Genomic DNA, 9576 nt, shown 5'->3' on the forward strand with positions numbered 1-9576 from the left:
ACCTCCACGGTTTTTCCTCTAGATCGCGTTTCTGCGGAGCTCAGACGGAGCCCTGCTGAGACAAGGTCATCACCAACCTCCGGAGCGCCGTCACGCTGCCGGAGAACTCTTCTACCTCTCCGTCACTCTTGCTGGATCAAGACGGCCGAGATCATCGTCGAGCTGTACGTGTGCTGAACGCGGAGGTGCCGTCCGTTCGGTACTAGATCGTGGGACTGATCGCGGGATTGTTCGCGGGGCGGATCGAGGGACGTGAGGACGTTCCACTACATCAACCGCGTTCACTAATGCTTCTGCTGTACGATCTACAAGGGTACGTAGATCACTCATCCCCTCTCGTAGATGGACATCATGAGCTAGGTTCATGCGTAGATGTCTTCTCGAGTAGAACACAAAAGTTTTTGTGGGCGGTGATGTGCGTTTTGCTGCCCTCCTTAGTCTTTTCTTGATTCTGCGGTATTGTTGGATTGAAGCGGCTTGGACCGACATTACTCGTACGCTTACGAGAGACTGGTTTCATCGTTACGAGTAACTCCGTTGCTCAAAGATGACTGGCAAGTGTCGGTTTCTCCAACTTTAGTTGAATCGGATTTGACCGAGGAGGTCCTTGGATGAGGTTAAATAGCAACTCATATATCTCCATTGTGGTGTTTGCGTAAGTAAGATGCGATCCTACTAGATACCCATGGTCACCACGTAAAATATGCAACGACAAAATTAGAGGACGTCTAACTTGTTTTTGCAGGGTATGCTTGTGATGTGATATGGCCAATGATGTGATGTGATATATTGGATGTATGAGATGATCATGTTGTAATAGAAATATCGACTTGCACGTCGATGGTACGGCAACCGGCAGGAGCCATAGGGTTGTCTTTATACTAACGTGTGTGCTTGCAGATGCTTTTACTATTTTGCTAGGATGTAGCTCTAGTAGTAATAGCATGAGTAGCACGACAACCCCGATGGCGACACGTTGATGGAGATCATGGTGTGGCGCCGGTGACAAGAAGATCGTGCCGGTGCTTTGGTGATGGAGATCAAGAAGCACGTGATGATGGCCATATCATGTCACTTATGAATTGCATGTGATGTTAATCCTTTTATGCACCTTATTTTGCTTAGAACGACGGTAGCATTATGAGGTGATCTCTCACTAAAATTTCAAGACGAAATTGTGTTCTCCCCGACTGTGCACCGTTGCTACAGTTCGTCGTTTCGAGACACCACGTGATGATCGGGTGTGATAGACTCAACGTTCACATACAACGGGTGCAAAACAGTTGCGCACGCGGAACACTCGGGTTAAGCTTGACGAGCCTAGCATGTGCAGACATGGCCTCGGAACACATGAGACCGAAAGGTCGATCATGAATCATATAGATGATATGATTAGCATAGGGATGCTTACCACTGAAACTATACTCAACTCACGTGATGATCGGACTTGAGCTAGTGTAAGTGGATCATGAACCACTCAAATGACTAGAGAGATGTACTTTTTGAGTGGGAGTTTAGCAAGTAAATTGATTAAGTTAAACTCTAATTATCTTGAACATAGTCTAAGTCCACTTTGTATATATTTGTGTTGTAGATCATGGCTCACGCGACAATCACCCTGAATTTTAATACGTTCCTAGAGAAAGCTAAGTTGAAAGATGATGGAAGCAACTTTGTAGACTGGGCTCGTAATCTTAAGCTAATCTTACAAGCTAGGAAGAAGGATTATGTCCTTAATGCTGCGTTAGGAGATGAACCACCCGCTACGGCTGATCAGGATGTTAAGAACGCTTGGTTAGCACGTAAGGAGGACTACTCAATAGTTCAATGTGCAGTCTTGTATGGCTTAGAACCGGGACTTCAACGTCGCTTTGAGCATCATGGAGCATTTGAGATGTTCCAGGAGTTGGAGTTTATCTTTCAGAAGAACGCCCGGATCGAGAGGTATGAGACCTCCGATAAATTCTATGCTTGCAAGATGGAGTAAAACTCATTTGTCATTGAACATGTGCTCAAAATGTCTGGGTACTCAAACCGTCTAGCTGAGCTGGGGATTGAACTCCCGCAAGAAGCTATCACTGAGAGAATCCTTCAATCACTGCCGCCAAGCTATAAAGGCTTTGTGTTGAACTACAACATGCAAGGGATGAACAAGTCTCCCGGCGAGTTGTTTGCGATGCTGAAAGTCGCAGAGTCTGAACTCCGTAAAGAGCATCAAGTGTTGATGGTGAATAAGACCACTAGTTTCAAGAGAAACGGCAAAGGCAAGAAGGGCAATTCGAAGAAGAGCGGCAAGCCTGTTGCCAATCCGACGAAGAAACCCAAAGCTGGACCTAAGCCGGAAACGGAGTGTTACTATTGCAAGGGTATGGGTCACTGGAAGCGCAATTGCCCCAAGTATCTGGCAGATAAGAAGGCGGGCAAAGAAAAATCAGGTATATTCGATATACATGTTATTGATGTGTACTTAACCGGCTCTCGTAGTAGTGCCTGGGTATTCGATACCGGTTCTGTTGCTCATATTTGCAACTCGAAACAGGAACTGCGGAATAGGCGAAGGCTGGCGAAAGATGAAGTGACGATGCGCGTAGGAAATGGTTCCAAGGTTGATGCAATCGCCGTGGGCACAGTGTCACTTCAGTTACCGTCAGGATTAGTGATGAACTTAAATCATTGTTATTTAGTGCCTGCGTTGAGCATGAACATTATACCGGGAATGTACCGGGAATGACGAATGGGTTCCGGGAGTTCACCGGGGGGGCCCACCCACCCCGGGGAAGCCCATGGGTGTTTGGGGTGCCGCACCAGCCCTTAGTGCGCTGGTGAGACAGCCCAAGAGAGGCCTATGTGCATAGGAAAGAAAATCAAAGAGGAAAGGAAAAAAAGAAGGAGGTGGGAAAGGGAAGAAGGACTCCACCTTCCAAACCAAGTGGATTTCGGTTTGGGAGGGGGAGACCTTCCCCCTTGGCTCGGCCGACTCCCTTGGGAGTCCTTGGACCCCAAGGCAAGTCTCCCCCCTCCTCCTCCTATATATAGTGGGGTTTTAGGGCTGATTAGAGACAACTTTGCCACGGCAGCCCGACCACATATCTCCACGGTTTTACCTCTAGATCGCGTTTCTACGGAGCTCGGGCGGAGCCCTGCTGAGACAAGATCATCACCAACCTCCGGAGCGCCGTCACGCTGCCGGTGAACTCTTCTACCTCTCTGTCTCTCTTGCTGGATCAAGAAGGCCGAGATCATCGTCGAGCTGTACGTGTGCTGAACGCGGAGGTGCCGTCCGTTCGGCACTAGATCGTGGGACTATTCGCGGGATAGTTCGCGGGGCGGATCGAGGGACGTGAGGACGTTCCACTACATCAACCGCGTTCACTAACGCTTCTGATGTACGGTCTACAAGGGTACGTAGATCACACATCCCCTCTCGTAGATGGACATCACCATGATAGGTCTTCGTGCGCGTAGGAAAATTTTTGTTTCCCATGCGACGTTCTCCAACAATTGTGTGTATCAAACGATGCAACGTAACTCGGTGACTATAAAGGTGCTCTACACGTATCTCCAAAGGTGTCTGTTGGGTTGGCATGGATCAAGACTCGGATTTGTCACTCCGTGTGACGCAGAGGTATCTCGGGGCCCACTCGATAATACAACATCATGACAAGCCTTGCAAGCAATGTGACTAAGGAGTTACTTACGGGATCTTGTATTACGGAACGAGTAAAGAGACTTACCGGTAACGAGATTGAACTAGGTATGGTGATACCGACGATCGAATCTCGGGCAAGTAACATGCCGAAGGACAAAGGGAATAGTAACGGGATTATATGAATCATTGAGATAGAGGTTCAACCGATAGAGATCTTCGTAGAATATGTAGGAGCCAATATGAACATCTAGGTCCCACTGTTGGTTATTGACCAGAGAGTGTCTCAGGTCATGTTTGCGTAGTTCTCGAACCCGCATGGTCTGCACACTTAAGGTTAGGTGTCGTTTCGGTATAGTTGAGTTATATGTGTTGGTGACCGAAGTTTTTTTGGAGTCCCGGATGAGATTTCGTACGTCACGAGGAGTTCCGGAATGGTCCGGAAACGAAGATTGATATATAGGAAGTTGGTATTTGGATTCCGGAAGGTTTTCGGGCATTGTCGGCAGTGTACCGGGAGTGACGAATGGGTTCCGGGGGCCCACTGGGTGGGCCCACCACGCCCCAAGGGGTCAACTTGGGTTTATTGGATGTGCAATAAGGCATAATGGGCTGACAAAGTCATCCAAGGAAAGCCCATGAGTAAAAATTGGAAAATCAAAAACAGGTGGGAAATTAAGGAAGGAGTCCTAATCCAAGCGTGGTGGGCACATCCAATAACTCCCGGTACACTGCCGGTAATGCCCGAAAACTTTCCGGAATCCAAACACCAACTTCCTATATATCAATCTTCGTTTCCGGACCATTCCAGAAACCCTTGTGACATCCGTGATCTCATTCGGGACTGTGAACAACCTTTGGTCACCAACACATATAACTCAACTATACTAAAACATCATCGAACCTTAAGTGTGCAGACCCTGCGGGTTGGAGAACTATGCAGACATGACCCGAGACACTTTTCGGTCAATATCCAATAGCGGGACCTGGATGCCCATATTGGATCCTACATATTCTACGAAGATCTTATCGGTTGAACCTCTGTGCCAAGGATTCATATAATCCCGTATAACATTCCCTTTGTCCTTCGGTATGTTACTTTCCCGAGATTTGATCGTCCATATCCCTCTACCTATTTCCATCTCGTTACCAGCAAGTATCTTTACTCGTTCTGTAATACAAGATCTCGTGACTTACACTTGAGTCACATTGCTTGCAAGGCTTGTGTGTGATGTTGTATTACCGAGTGGGCCCCGAGATACCTCTCTGTCACACGTAGTGACAAATCCCAGCCTTGATCCATGCTAACTCAACGGACACCTTCGGAGATACCTGTAGAGCACCTTTATAGTTACCCAGTTACGTTGTGATGTTTGATACACACAAGGTATTCCTCCGGTGTCAGTGAGTTACATGATCTCATGGTCATAGGAATAAATACTTGACACGCAGAAAACAATAGCAATAAAATGACACGATCACATGCTACGTTCATAGTTTGGTCTAGTCCATCACATGATTCTCCTAATGATGTGATCCCGTTATCAAGCGACAACACTTGTCTATGGTCAGGAAACCTTGACCATTTTGATCAAGGAGCTAGTCAACTAGAGGCTTACTAGGGACAGTGTTTTGTCTGTGTATCCACACATGTATTTGAGTTTCCAATCAATACAATTATAGCATGGATAATAAAAAATTATCACGAACAAAGAAATATAATAATAAGTAATTTATTATTGCCTCTAGGGCATATCAGTCTCCCACTTGCACTAGAGTCAATAATCTAGTGCACATCACCATGTGATTTTAACGAATCCAACACCCATACAGTTATGGGGTTTGATCACGTCTTGCTCGTGAGAGAGGTTTTAGTCAACGGTTCTGAATCTTTCAGATCTGTGTGTGCTTTACAAATCTTTATGTCATCTTATAGATGTTGCTACTACGTGCTATTCAGAAATACTCCAAATATCTACTCTACTATACGAATATGTTTTACTACTCAGAGTTATTCGGATTAGTGTCAAAGCTTGCATCGACGTAACCCTTTACGACAAACTCTTAAATCACCTCCATAATCGAGAAAAATTCCTTAGTCCACTAGTTACTAAGGATAACTTTGACCGTTGTTTTAGTGATTCAATCCTGGATCACCTTTTGTACCCCTTGACAGACTCATGGCAAGGCACACATTAGGTGCGGTACACAGCTTGGCATACTTTACAGCCTACGGCTAAGGCATAGGGGACGACCTTCGTCCTTTCTCTTTCTTCTGTCGTGGTCGGGCTTTGACTCTTACTCAAATTCACACCTTACAACACAGCCAAGAACTCCTTATTTGCTGATCTATTTTCAACTCCTTCAAAAACTAGTCAAGGCATGCATTTCATTGAAAGGTCTATTAAGCATTTTTATCTATCTCTATAGATCTTGATGCTCAATGTTCAAGTAGCTCTATCTAGGTTTTCCTTTGAAAAACTCCTTTCAAACAACCCTTTATGCTTCACAGAAATTCTACATTACTTCCGATCTACAATATGTCAACCACATACACTTATCAGAAATTCTATAGTGCTCCCACTCACTTCTTTGGAAATACAAGTTTCTCATAAACCTTGTAGAAACTCAAAAGCTTTGATCATCTCATCAAAGCGTATATTCCAACTCCGAGATGCTTGCACCAGTCCATAGAAGGATCGCTGGAGCTTGCATACTTGTTAGCATCCTTAGGATTGACAAAACCTTCTGGTTGTATCACATACAACCTTTCCTCAAGGAAACCGTCCAGGAAACAATGTTTTGACATCCTGTGTGCAATATTTCACAAACAATGCATCAATTGCTAACATAATTCCAATAGATTTTTAGCATCTCTACGAGTGAGAAAGTCTCATCATAGTCAACTCTTTGAACTTGTCGGAAACATCTTTGCGATAAGTCGAGCTTTTCTTAATGGTGAATTTTCACCATCATCGGCTGTCTTCCCTTTAAAGATCCATCTTTACTTAGCAGTCCTACGACCATCAAGTAGTTCTTTCAAAGTCTACACTTTATTTTCATACATGGATCCTCTCTCGGATTTCATGGCCTCCAGCCATTTGTCGGAATCCAGGCCCACCATCGTTTCTCCATAGCTCGTAGGTTCATTGTTTGTTCAACAACATGAATCCAAGACAGGGTTACCGTACCACTCTGTAGTAGTACGCGACCTTGTCGACCTACGAGGTTTTTATTAACTTGATCTGAAGCTCAATGATCACCATCATCAGTTTCCACTTCAATTGGTGTAGGCGCCACATGAACAACTTCCTGCGCCCTGCTACACACTGGTTGAAGTGACGGCTCACTAACCTCATCAAGTTCCACCACCCTCCCACTCAATTCTTTCGAGAGAAACCTTTCCTCGAGAAAGGACCCGTTTCTAGAAACAAACACTTTGCTTCCAGATCTGAGATAGGAGATGTACCCAACTGTTTTGGATATCCTATGAAGATGCATTTATCCGCTTTGGGTTCGAGCTTATGAGACAAAAACTTTTTCACATAAGCGTCGTAGCCCCAAACTTTCAAGAAACGATGGCTCAGGTTTCTCCAAACAATAGTTCATACTGTGTCATCTCAACAGAAATACGTGTGCCCTATTTAAAGCGAATGCGGTTGTCTCTAATGCATAACCCATAAACGATAGTGGTAATTCGATAAGAGACATCATAGTATGCGCTATATTCAATAGGGCGTGGCTATGATGTTCGGACACACCATCACACTATGGTGTTCTAGGTGGCATGAATTGCGAAACAATTTCCACATTGTCTTAACTATGTACCAAAATTTGCAACTCAGATATTCATCTTTATGATCATATCGTAGACAGTTTATCTTCTTGTCACGGCGATCTTCACTCTAGAATAGCTTTGAACTTTTCAATATTTCAGACTTGTGATTCATCAAGTAAATACTCATGTATCTACTCAAGTCGTTAGTGAAGTAAGTACATAACGATATCCACTGCGTGCCTCGGCACTCATTGGACTGCACACATCAAAAATGTGTTACTTCCAACAAGTTACTTTCTTGTTCCATGTGGTATGATTTGCATGTCTCAAGTGATTCAAAATCAAGTGAGTCCAAATGATCCATCTGCATGGAGTTTCTTCACACGTTTATACCAACAGGTATTGTTTGCTTGTCTCAAACGTTTCAAAAATGAGTGAGTACAAAGATCCATCAGCATGGAGCTTCTTCATGCATTTTACACCAACATGACTCGAATGGCAGTGCCACAAGTAAGTGGTACTATCATTATTACTTTGTATCTTTTGGCATCAATATTATGAACATGTGTAGCACTATGATCGAGATTCAATAAACCATTGAAGGTAATTATTCAAGCAAATAGAATAACCATTATTCTCTTTAAATGAATAATCGTATTGCAATAAACATGATCCAATCATGTTCATGCTCAACGCAAACACCAAATAACAATTATTTAGGTTTAACACCAATCCCGATGGTAGAGGGAGCGTGCGATGTTTGATCACATCAACCTTGGAAACACTTCCAACACGTATCATCACCTCGCCTTTAGCTAGTCTCCGTTTATTCCGTAGCTTTTATTTCGAGTTACTAATCACTTAGCAACCGAACCGGTATCTAATACCCTCATCCTACGAGGAGTACTAGTAAAGTACACATCAATATCATGTATATCAAATATACTTCTATCGACTTTGCCAGCCTTCTCATCTACCAAGTATCTAGGGTAGCTCCGCCTCAGTGGCCGTTCCCCTCATAACAAAAGCACTTAGTCTCGGGTTTGGGTTCAATCTTGGGTTTCTTCATTAGAGCAGCAACTGGCTTTCCGCTTCATGAAGTATCCCTTCAATCCCTTGCCCTTCTTGAAACTAGTGGTTTTACTAACCATCAACAATTGATGCTCCTTCTTGATTTCTACTTTCGCAGTGTCAAACATTGCGAATCGCCCAAGGATCATCATATCTATCATTGATATGTCATAGTTCATCATGAAGCTCTAGCAGCTTGGTGGCAGTGACTTTGGAGAACCATCACTATCTCATCTGGAAGATTAACTCCCACTTGAGTCAAGCAATTGTTGTACTCAAACAATCTGAGCACATGCTCAACGATTGAGCTTTTATTCTTTACTTTGTAGACAAAGAATCTTGTCGGAGGTCTCACACCTCTCAACAAGGGCACGAGCATGAAATCTCAATTTCATCTCTTAGAACATCTCTTATGTTTCGTGACGTTTCAAAACGTCTTCAACGCCTTGCTTCTAAGCCATTAAGTATTACGCACTAAACTATCACGTAGTCATCAAAAACGTGTGTGTCAGATGTTCGCAACATCCACAAACGATGCTCGAGGTGCAGCACACCGAGTGGTGCATTAAGGACATAAGCCTTCTGCGGAGCAATGAGGACAATCCTCAGTTTTACGGACTCAGTCCGCAAAGTTGCTACTATCATCTTTCAACTAAATTTTCTCTAGGAACATATAAAAAACAGTAGAGCTATAGCGCAAGATACATCATAATTCGCAAAGACCTTTTGACTATGTTCATGATAATTAGTTCAATTAATCATATTACTTAAGAACTCCCACTCAAAAAATACATCCCTCTAGTCATTTGAGTGGTGCATGATCCAAATCCACTAACTCAAGTCCGATCATCACGTGAGTTGAGTATAGTTTTAGGGGTAAACATCTCTATGCTAATCATATCAACTATACGATTCATGCTCAACCTTTCGGTCTTTTGTGTTCTGAGGCCATGTCTGCACATGCTAGGCTCGTCAAGTTTAACTCGGGTGTTTCGCGTGTGCAACTGTTTTGCACCCATTGTATGTGAACGTTGAGTCTATCACACCCGATCATCACGTGGTGTCTCGAAACGACGAACTG

The sequence above is a fragment of the Hordeum vulgare genome, chromosome 6H, assembly GCF_904849725.1.
Source record: "Hordeum vulgare subsp. vulgare chromosome 6H, MorexV3_pseudomolecules_assembly, whole genome shotgun sequence".
Classification (NCBI taxonomy): Eukaryota; Viridiplantae; Streptophyta; class Magnoliopsida; order Poales; family Poaceae; genus Hordeum; species Hordeum vulgare.